The following is a 10827-nucleotide window of genomic DNA, read 5'->3' as shown; positions in this document are numbered from 1 at the left end:
GGTTGCACAATCCGGTAGCATCAACCTCTGGTTGTCATGTTGATTGCAATCCGTCGACTAATGAGAGTGAAGGACGAAGAAGGGGACCAAGATCACCCTGTCTATTGTGTGAAGGCAATCATGCCATCCACAAATGTCCATTCTTAGATGAGGCAAAGAGAGTTTTGGAAGATCGTCCGGTATCACCGTTACGACTTCCTCCTGGATACCAAAAACTCGTGCCTAATCCCTCGATAGTTGAAAATCCAGCTGGCCCGCTCAAGTGGTCAGCTGAAGTGTCGGTCATTGAGAATGAACCTACTGAATCCAGACCAGACGAAAGTCTAAAGGTCGAAACGGCAGTTGACCCGGTTCTTCCTTCAGAGGTTCTATCGTCCAATGACTCCATCATTGAAGACCCGTCTTCAAATGACACCGTCGCCGAAGAGTCGTCTTCATGCGACACCCTCACTGAAGAGAATAAGGATGACACCATCCAGGTTCTTTTCATCAGCACCGACTCCGATGAGCGTCAGGGCAATGCGCCCATTCCTTTATCGCAGGAAGGAACATCATCATAGTCATATCCGGCCGTATATTCGGTCCCACCACCAAGCAACCTGGTTGTATCCTTTGATTGGAATCAACTAGGCAGACCCCGGTTACCAGCCAGTGTACCATTCAGAATCATTGTCCAGATCTATAGAATGATCATGGCTGGTACTATCATTGATGAAGGGGCGTCTGTGAGTATCCTTTCCTCTGTTGCTTGGAAAGCACTGGGTTCCCCAGCGCTTTTACCTGAGTTGAGAAATCTCTCAGGTTTTGATAAAGGAACCAGTCGACCATTAGGGATCCTCCCCAATGTACCTGTTACATTGAAAGGGAAGACCGTCGAGATGAACGTGATGGTCGTCCAAGGACCTTTGGATTATAACCTACTCCTTGGGCGGGACTATATTTATTGCATGGGAGCGATAGTCTCCTCACTCTTTAGAGTAATGTGTTTTCCACACGAAGGAAGGGTGGTCAAGCTCGTAGACCAACTTTCGTTTCCGGGATCTCGCATCGCAAATAGTCAAATACCATTCCTAAATGGTCTGTTCACTCAAGATTCGCCTCCACCCCCAGTCCTTCTTCCCGATGAGTGCGAGTGATTCGGAAAGAAAGACTGGAACCCAGGGGGCATGCACCCTGGTCTACTTCGGGCAGAAGAAACCCCGGGTATAAGGAAGAATTTCCGCAGAAGAATATGACTAGTCCGTACCCCGTCCGTGGAAGGAAGTGGGGTTGTTCTGGAATAGTGTTCTTTTGTTAAAGTTATGTGTTTGGCAAAAGAGTCATTCACCTTTGTCTAAAAAAGTGGGCGATGCCCAAGTAGGAATTCCCTTATCGCGACGAATAGTAACTATCTTTGAATTCAAGCCTCGCCCATTAAAACATATGTTTTGAAGGATAAGCAGGGGCAGCCTACAAAGTAGGGGACTATATTGTTGTGACAGAGGGTAACCATCTTTGGACAACCCAATGATAGACACCGCCAAAGAAAGAGATTGATTTGCGGCAGCAAATCGAACCGTCTTTGGAATAATAAGAAAGAGGCAAGCCTCCCTCAATAATACCAATGTTTTATCTTTGAGTAGTGTTCTTCTATTGTCACAAATAGTTGTTTGTTAAAAGTGGGCCGACGGGAAGCCTGAGTACTGCGTAAGACCCCTTAGAATAACGAGAAGACAAGTATCGTTAACATTAGATTGGCAAGATGACAAGTAACTGTGAACACCCAAAGAAAAGCAGAGGTAGGGGAGAGGAGGGGCAGCCTCGAAATTCTATCCTATACCTGGGGGCATGCAAACCTTCTGGAGTGCAAGATAGGGGTGGTTATTTATCTGGTTTTAAGATTAGCTGTTTCCAAACTTGCATGAAAGAAGCCTGTGGGGCAAAAGTAAAATTTGCCAAAAGTGAGCATAGCTGTGGTAAGGCATAAGCTCTATAAAAATTGGTCCTTACGGGAGGCGTTCTTTTTATGACTGGTATATCGAGCAGTTTTAGCATATAGTTCATGCTCGTTAAAAAATAAACGCAAATTCGAGCAGTTTTATGACTGAATTTATGCTCGTTAAAAAATAGAAAAGTGTGAGCAAAAGTTTCCCCCAGAGTTCAAGCTCATGAAAAAATGAACCGGTAAATAACCTTTTGAGATCGTAAATTCATTATCCATAAGAAACTTGATCGTGTTTTCATCCATCACCTCCACTGTTCATTTGGCCGATCATTCACTTCCATTTGTGTGTTTACCTCTTTTTGAGAAACAGCTGCGAAGAGTGATTTCACCTAGCCATCCTTGTGACACTGCCGTGATTGGAAAATTCCAATTTGTACCTGGAATCAATTGCTATCCCTGTTTATCACTCGTTCCTCAAAAGACGAGTCTTCTTTCAGCTCTTTTCACTGACTCGTAAAATATGAAAAGTTTGCCGAGTTTTGGCCTTCCAGCTCGTTAAATGACCGGAACGCTATCCCTCCTCTAAATTTTAATCTTTTTGGACCTGAGGGATTATTGCACAAAAGGATCGAGCGCTTGTCTTGTTCGGCTCGTTAAAAGTACCGAACAGCCATCCCTTCTGTATTGTTTTATACTTTTTCGGACTTAAGGGATTTGCTGACGAAAAAGGAATTATGGAGTTGACTTTCCGTACCTTTTCAGACTCTCTAAAAATGAAAAGGACCGAGTTTTCTTTGTCGTTAGACTCGTTAAAATGATTAAATAGCGACAAACTTGTCTTTAGACGAGAACGAGTTTCCCTATCGCTAGGCTCGTTAAATCATAGCGATGGGCTTGCCCGAAGGGCAGGTTATAGAACAAGCATATGTTATCCTCCTCAAGCTTGACAAAAATAAAGAGGTACTGGTCAGAAATGACTGGGGAAAAATTGGGAGAACATCAAAGTTTAATGGTAGCAAGTCACTCTTGAACATGACACTTTTCCTCCGTACCACATCGGGTTGGGTTGTTTCATTCACCGGTCTCATCACCATGGTCCTCGCCAAACCATCCACATTTGGGGTAATGCTACCGATCCATCGCATCAGTGTTGTTATATGTTCAAGAGGGGTCATTCTGAAAGTGTCAACCGTGTCCCATCCACTGCCATACATTATCCTTCATCCATTCATGATCGCCACCCTGAATCATATGTCACAGTTTGTTTTCACCTCCACTAAAGTCATTAGCTCCGTTCCGTGTCATTGCTGTGGGATTCATTAAGGCCCTCCTTTGACGGATCGCTTCTTGTCGACTTCAGCTCATTATCCAAGAAGTTGATCTAAGAACACCCCCATCAGTACTTTGAAGCTTGCATGCCTCAATGGCAAGTTTCTCACTTCCGGCGACAGGTATACATCAATGACCTTCGACCAGAAGATTTTGCGTGGCGTTCGACGCCAAGTCCTTTATTCACGCCACGTGAATTGTACTGCAGTACCTTGAGGGTCATCGTCATTATTGGTGATTCCTCTCGCGCTTGTTAACGGTTTTCATTATTGACCGGTAATCAAGCGATGTCTTTCCATGTTCGACTTCAACAAAATTCTCACATGGATCGACTTGTACTTAGAGTGAAGATCGAACGAGTTTGAAGACCCCGGATCTAGTTTCATCCATCCGGGCTGCGATATATATTCAGGGAATATAAAAGCATTTGCCATGTACATCATTGCAGCAGATGATCATCCTACTCAAAGGATGATAATTTCAGCAGAAAATTATCAGTCTACCATCAGACGATCGTCTGTTCTATGTACCAAAATGTATTTATAAAGCTGAGCATGGGAATGCCCGCCTCAGCTAGATCATGAAAACAGAATGAAAAATAATGTATTGTATTGTATTGTAATACAAGGTGCCTCCTCAGCACTGGAATGAACTTCGGACCCTCTAGATAAAGCATTTCACCCGATAAACGGCCTCATACTTTAGGGGGCAACTGTTATAGACATTTTTGTGCCTCGCATCATGGAGCATGAAATGTCAATAATCACAGGGATCCTCAGTCCCTAAACATGTTGTTCTTACCCCTAAAAGAACAAGGTCATCAAACAACAGCACTTCCAATCAGTTCTCCACCTGAAAACACTTCAAAACAGGCTTATTTTGGATCATGTCAGCTGCTCCACTGAGCTTCTGCGCTGGAATGCAACTGTCCCTCCTTGTAACTGCGCTGGAAGTCAAGATTAATGAAGGCTACCTGCGCTGGGCGAGATTGGCCAAGTGGCACAGTCATCCTGCAAGGTGTCAACTGCCCAGGAAGCTTCCAAACTGACACTTGGTTCATGAGATTCGCCCTGTGATGAGTAAGAGGTACTTGATCACCATGTGTAAGCAAGGATCTCCAAGTGGACTCAAGGACTGAAGTTTAACTGAAGAGGGAGAGGACACAAGGCAGCTTCATGTCAGTCTCAAGCTGACTCATCCTCTCTTCTTCTCTCCTATATATAGAGCTCTTCTATGAGGTCTAAGGAGGCTGGAATTTTGTGTAAAGCAAGGAGGTGCTGTTGGTTTACAGTTAGAGCTATTGGGTGATTGTTTTACTAGAGGTGAAGAGGAGAGTTCTTGCTGCTGGGGAGGTGCTGCTGGATTGGAGCCATCATTGGTTGTAACCTTCTCAGAACCCTGTTACTTCTATCAATAAAGTTTTGCATGTTCTCCTATATACTTGTATTGCATTGATGTATTGTATTTACATGTATATTTGATTCATCCTAATCCATGCTTCAGTTATGAGTACATGTATCTTGTAGTTTGCTCTCTTGTTTGTGCAGGATCTGTGTGTGGCTGGACCGGCAAAGAGAGCAAGGAGCTGGGAACAAGAGACAAAGAGAGAGGATAAGGATCGACTAAGCAAAATACACCAGGTTGGTTAATCTTTCTTCATTCTCTCTGTACTTTCATAAAGGAAATCATCAAAACTTTACTTTCAGTTGTTGCTAAAGACTGTCACCTTTAGAGTAGGGATAGGGTCATCCGCATCGGATACTTTTCCCCACAACAGAGAGGTTAGGTAAAAGGGTGTTTGCAAGAACTGGAGAAAAATCTGAATGAATTCATTTTCCAACTTTAGTGTTAGGCTATGATTTTATCTTGTGCCTTTGTTATTTTCATGTCAATATTGTTCTTACCTATGCATTCATAATGAGATTAGGATGTTTTACATATCTGTTTTGTTCTTTGCTACCAGTTGGAGCTCATCTGACTGTGCATTATATTTGAGCCATTGTTGATTGTTGTTATAGACATTTTTGTGCCTTACAGCATAGAGCATGAAATGTCAATAATATGAGGGATCCAAAGTCCCTAAACATGTTGTTCCTACCCCTAGAGGAACAAGGTCAGCAAACCACAACACTTCAGATCAGTTCTCCAATGAAAAACACTCAAAAACAGGTCAATTTTGGATCAAAGTAGCTGCTCCACTAAGCATCTGCGCTGAATGACAAAAGCTCCATGGTGTACCTGCGCTGCATAGCAAGTGCAACAAAGGCTACCTGCGCTGGGCGTACTTTGACATGTGGAGGAATCTTTTCTCAATGTGCCAGTGCCCAGGAAGCTTCCAAAATGACACTTGGATCAGAAGATTCGCCTAATGATGAGTAAAGAGGTTCTATAACTCCAAGTGGAAGGTAGAAACTCCGAGTGGACTCAAGGACTGAAGAACAACTGGAGTTGAAGAGGACAACAAGTCACACATCAAGCTGACTTATCTTCACTCCAAAACTCTATATAAGGATCTCATCCCATGGGATCTGGAGGCCGGAATTTTGTGCAAAGAATTGCTGTTGGTTTACAGTTGTGAGTATTGGGTGATTGCTTGAGGGAGGTGAAGAGGAGATTTCTTTCCGTCAGGAAGGTGATGCTGGATTGGACCTCTCACGGTTGTATCACCGTCTGAACCTTACTTCCTTATATTAATAAAGCATTTGAGGTTCTTCTATTCGCATGTGTTTCAATGGTGTATTGTCTTACTTGCGTATTTGATTTATGCTAATCCTTGAATCAATTATGAATGCATGCTTCTTGTAGTTTCCTTTTCTTGTCTTGTTCGCAGGATCTCGTGTAGCTGGGCCCGTGAGAAGACTTGGAGCTGGGAGCGAGCGGCAAATAGAGGAGATTGGATCGACCATTTGCGCAAGACATCGGTAAGTGGATCTCTTCCTTTCATCTCTTGCATGTCATAAAGAAGTAACTTTAGATAGCTTTGCTTCAGCTGTTGCTAAGGAACTATCACCCTTAGAGTGGGATAGGGTCATTCCGTGTTGGATACTTTTCCCCACAATAGACTGGCGACTCCGCTGGGGATCGTGTCTTGTTGGTAGCTTGTGTTTCTTGCTATTCATTTCCTAAACAAAGGGAGTACCGAATCGAACTGCATTCGAATCCTTCGAATGCAAAGTAGAGGGCAACTACTCTAGCTCAGTGCTGGGCATGTTTATGATTTGAAGAGCTGATCCACAAGGATTCTTTTTAGCTCTTTGTGATAGTGTTCATCTTCCTTAATCATCCTCTAGTGTATACTTTGCTGATAGCCTCTGATTTGGCCAAAAACCATTGATTTTTGAGCAAACTGTGACCCGGAATCTGAGAGAGACGAGAGTTGTCTCTTCAGTGCAGCTACAGCAAAGGCTACCTGCGCTGCAATGCAGGTCCCGAAGGGGTTACCTGCGCTGCATGTCAGATTGACAGTGCAGTACCTGCGTTGATCCAGTTTTGCCTTGTGCAACTGGGATTCCCCACTGTCTGTTGCCCAGCTTTCAATATTGTTTTTGCAGCCTGTTGTCAACCTGTATACCCAGCTAAAACTACCTTTCTTTGCCTTCATTTCGCCTCAGTTGTATGAAGAAACCGTGATTGTTCTTATTGTATTTCTTGCTTTCATTCACAGTTTCCCGTAGCGAAAGTGAACTAGTCTTGCTGTGACCTCTTGGATCTAGACCTGTGATAAAGTGTCGTTGTGATTCTAAGAGCTAGTTTATTGTTGTTCATAGCTGCTTGAACATTTGCTTTCGTTATATGGTTCGAATTTCAGTATTTCTTGTGTTGAAATGAGTGAATCTTAAGGTGTTCTTTTGATTATTGGACAAAAACTTGTTTGCTTTCGCTTGAAATTGAATTTGAAATTATACAACAGCTTTCTTTTTGTAATACATCAACATTAAGGAAGAAGAAAAGAAATACTTGCATTGTGCATGTGCATTTTGACAGTTTGCATGTCGATTTAGGAAAGTGCATCAGTGTGTGCTCTATGATCTGTTTGAAAAGATGATGTCTTTCTTTTCCTTCAGTAGTTAAGATTTTCATAAGTTGAAAGAATTGAAAAAGCTTGCTTATCATTCTTAGACTGCATTTAGGAGTTGTATCATACATCACGTGGTGATCCATAAAGGCAAACTGCTAAGCAAGATCAACCTAAAAAGAACTGAATTTATCTAACAACGCTTTGAAACATAACGAAACACAGTAGAGGTCTAGGTAGAGACGTGAACCGGCATCGTTAAACATAGTGACTGTCGATCTCTACGAAGGTGGGTGATTCCTCCTGAGGGACAATAGCACTAATACGGATTTGTGCTCCCGCGTACCGTCGCGTATATTGGGGGACCCCTATAGGAACAAAGCCTTTATCCATAGGAAGCCGTGTCGGCCGCCCTACTGATCGCGATGCAGTGAACACAACATTCACGAAGATCGACCACTCGTACCGTAAAACGTATTCTGTGGTTTCGCGAAAGGTTTGGCACACCCTCTGCCTAGAACTCCAGAGTAGTTTCTTTTGGCCATTTTCAAACTCTATAACTGAAAAAGTCCATCCGAGCATTTGTCACTTCGGGCTCGTTAATACATCGAAGGAGACTAGATTCATCTTTAGCTTTTTCTCGACTCTTAAAAAGTGAAAAAGCAAGTTGTGTCTAAAGCGTCGTCATATAAAATTCATTCTAAACGGAACATAATCACCCCTTATTCCTACGTTGATCTTTAGGTTGAGAGCATGGAACACACCAACCAAGGGATTCCACATGATGGGACCCCTAGCCCTTTCTCCTCCTGGGGAGAAGTTGGTGCGCCCCACATGGCCACGTTGTTGCTTCCAGGACTGACAATTGGCCTGCCAGTTTGGCTATTCTCAACCACTATGGTTCAGACCACCACGGTTCCTGAACAGTCGAGTCAACAGTTAGACCAGTCTAGAGCTACCCTCCAGCCTTCCACTTCGTATAAGCCTTCCTCCGATCCTTCTTCTTCGAAAGGTCAAGCCACCGAAAGCGGAGCTCCCATAGAAAAGAAAAAGGAAAAGAAGAAGAAAGAAAAGAAGCAGAAGGAGCCAAAGGCGCCTGGGGGCAAGCAAAAGGCATCTAACAAAAATCCACACACAGCACGGACCGGGCCCAAATCGCCATGTGTCATATGTAGAGGGGACCACCTCCACCGTGATTGTCCCAGTATTCCCCGGATACTAAGGGACTGGTCCCCTCGTTTGCACAGTTCAGAAGCGTCAACCTCTGACAACCAGGTTGAATGCTTACCGTCGACCAACGAAAGTGAAGGTTCTAGACGACGAAGGGGAATGAGATTCCCCTGCGAACTGTGTGAAGGCAATCACACCCTCCGCCGTTGTCCCTTTTTAGACGAAGCCAAGAGAGTTTTGGAAGATCAACCGGTTGCACCGTTGCTACTTCCTCCTGGATACCAGAAACTCGCGCCAAGTCCTTCGCTGGTCGAAAATACAGCTGCCCCGCTCATAGGGCCAGCTGAAGTGTCAGTCACTAAAAGTGAACCTACTGAATCTGGACTGGACGAAAGTCCGAAGGTCGAAACGGCAGTTGACCCGGTTCTCCCTTCAGAAGTTTCATCTTCAAATACCACAGTCACTGAGGATTCATCTTCAGCTGACACCCCTACCGAAGAGAGTAAGGATGACACCGTCCAGATTCTTTTCATCAACACCGATTCTGATGAACATCAGGGCAATGTTCCCACTCCTTTATCGCAGGAAGGAGCATCATCAGGATCATACCCGGCCGTATATTCGGTCCCACCACCAAGCAACCTGGTTGTGTCCTTTGATTGGAACCAACTAGGCAGACCCCGGTTACTAGCCAGTATACCATTTAGAATTATAGTCCAAATATACAAAATGGTGATGGCTGGGACTATCATTGATGAAGGGGCATCTGTGAGTATCCTGTCCTCTATTGCTTGGAAAGCACTGGGTTGCCCAGCGCTTTTGCCTGAGATAAGGAATCTCTCGGGTTTTGACAAAGGAACCAGTCGACCATTAGGGATTCTACCTAATGTGCCTATTACCTTGAAAGGGAAGGCTGTCAAGATGAACTTGATGGTCGTCCAAGGACCCTTGGATTATAACCTACTCCTTGGACGAGACTACATATATTGCATGGAAGCAATAGTCTCCTCACTCTTTCGAATAATGTGTTTTCCATACGAAGGAAGAATGGTCAAGCTCGTAGACCAACTTTCACTTCCGGGATCACGCATCGCAAATAGTCACATACCTATCCTGAATGGTCTATTCGATCAAGAAAGGTCTCTACCTCCGGTTCTTCTTCCTGATGAGTACGAGTGATTCGGGAAAGTAGGGCCGGAACCCAGGGGGCATGCATCCTGGTCTGCTGGGGTCAGAAAAAACCTTGGGTGTAAAGTAGAATTTCCGCGGGAGAATATGACTAGTCCGTACCCCGTCCCCTCCTTCATCTTCGTAAAACAGAAGAGCCGGCAAGAGCTCTCATGCAGAAGAAGGGGCAGTTAGGAATGGGGTTGTTCTGGAAAAGGATTCTTTTGTCAAGGTTACTTGTTTGACAAAGGTCATTCACCTTTGTCTAAATAAGTAGGCTTTGCCAAAGAAGGGGATCCATTTGCGGCAGCAAGTAGTAACCATCTTTGGGTAAAAGGTAAGCCTCACCCATTAAAACAAATGTTTTAAAGGATAAGTAGGGGCAGCCTCCAAAGAAAGAGATTCTATTGCTGCAACAAATTGTAACCATCTTTGAGTAACCTAATGATAGACATCGCCGAAGAAAGTTTCTGTTTGAAAGGATTAGCAGAACGATCTTTGGGTAACCAGAAAGAGGCAAGCCTCACCCGTTGAAAACAAAGGTTTTTAAACGGAAAAGTAGGGGCGACCTTGAAATTAGACTTTACACCTGGGGGCATGCAAACCTCTTGGAATGCAAGCACGGGCGGCTTTTTAGTTTTTAGGTAGGTCTAACCCCGCTAACCCGTAGATAAGTCGATACCCAGCTTGCACAAAGAGAGGGTATGGAGCAAAGCGTAGGGAGATGAAGCTCCTTAAAAAATAGCAATCTTCCAGGAGACCTTCCTACTTTATGACTGGTAAAAACGAGCAGTTTTGGCAAAGTTCATGCTCGTTAAAAAATAAACGCAAGATCCGAGTAGTTTTAACGCGGAATTCATGCTCGTTAAAAAATAAACATAAGCATGTGAGCAGGCTTCCCCCCCAGAGTTCAAGCTCATCCAAAAAAAAAAATGAACCGGTAAATAACCATTTGAGACCATAAATTCATCAGCCATAAAAGCCTTGGTCGTGTTTGTGCACCGTCACCTCCACTTTTCATTTGGCCTATCATTCACATCCACTTGATTGTTTACCTATTTTTAGGAACAGCTGCGAAGAGTGATTTCACCTAGCCATCAATGTGACACTGCCGTGATTGGAAAATTCCAACCTGTACCTGGAATCTGCTGCTATCCCTGTTTATCACTCGTTCCTCAAAATACGAGTCTTCTTTGAGCTCTTTTCACTGACTCGTAAAATA

The sequence above is a fragment of the Pinus tabuliformis genome, chromosome 2_2 (assembly GCF_031772625.1).
Source record: "Pinus tabuliformis cultivar Carrire ecotype Pingquan chromosome 2_2, CPIR1, whole genome shotgun sequence".
NCBI lineage: Eukaryota > Viridiplantae > Streptophyta > Pinopsida > Pinales > Pinaceae > Pinus > Pinus tabuliformis.
The sequence above is the reverse complement of the archived record's forward strand: the minus strand, read 5'-3'. Positions refer to the sequence as shown.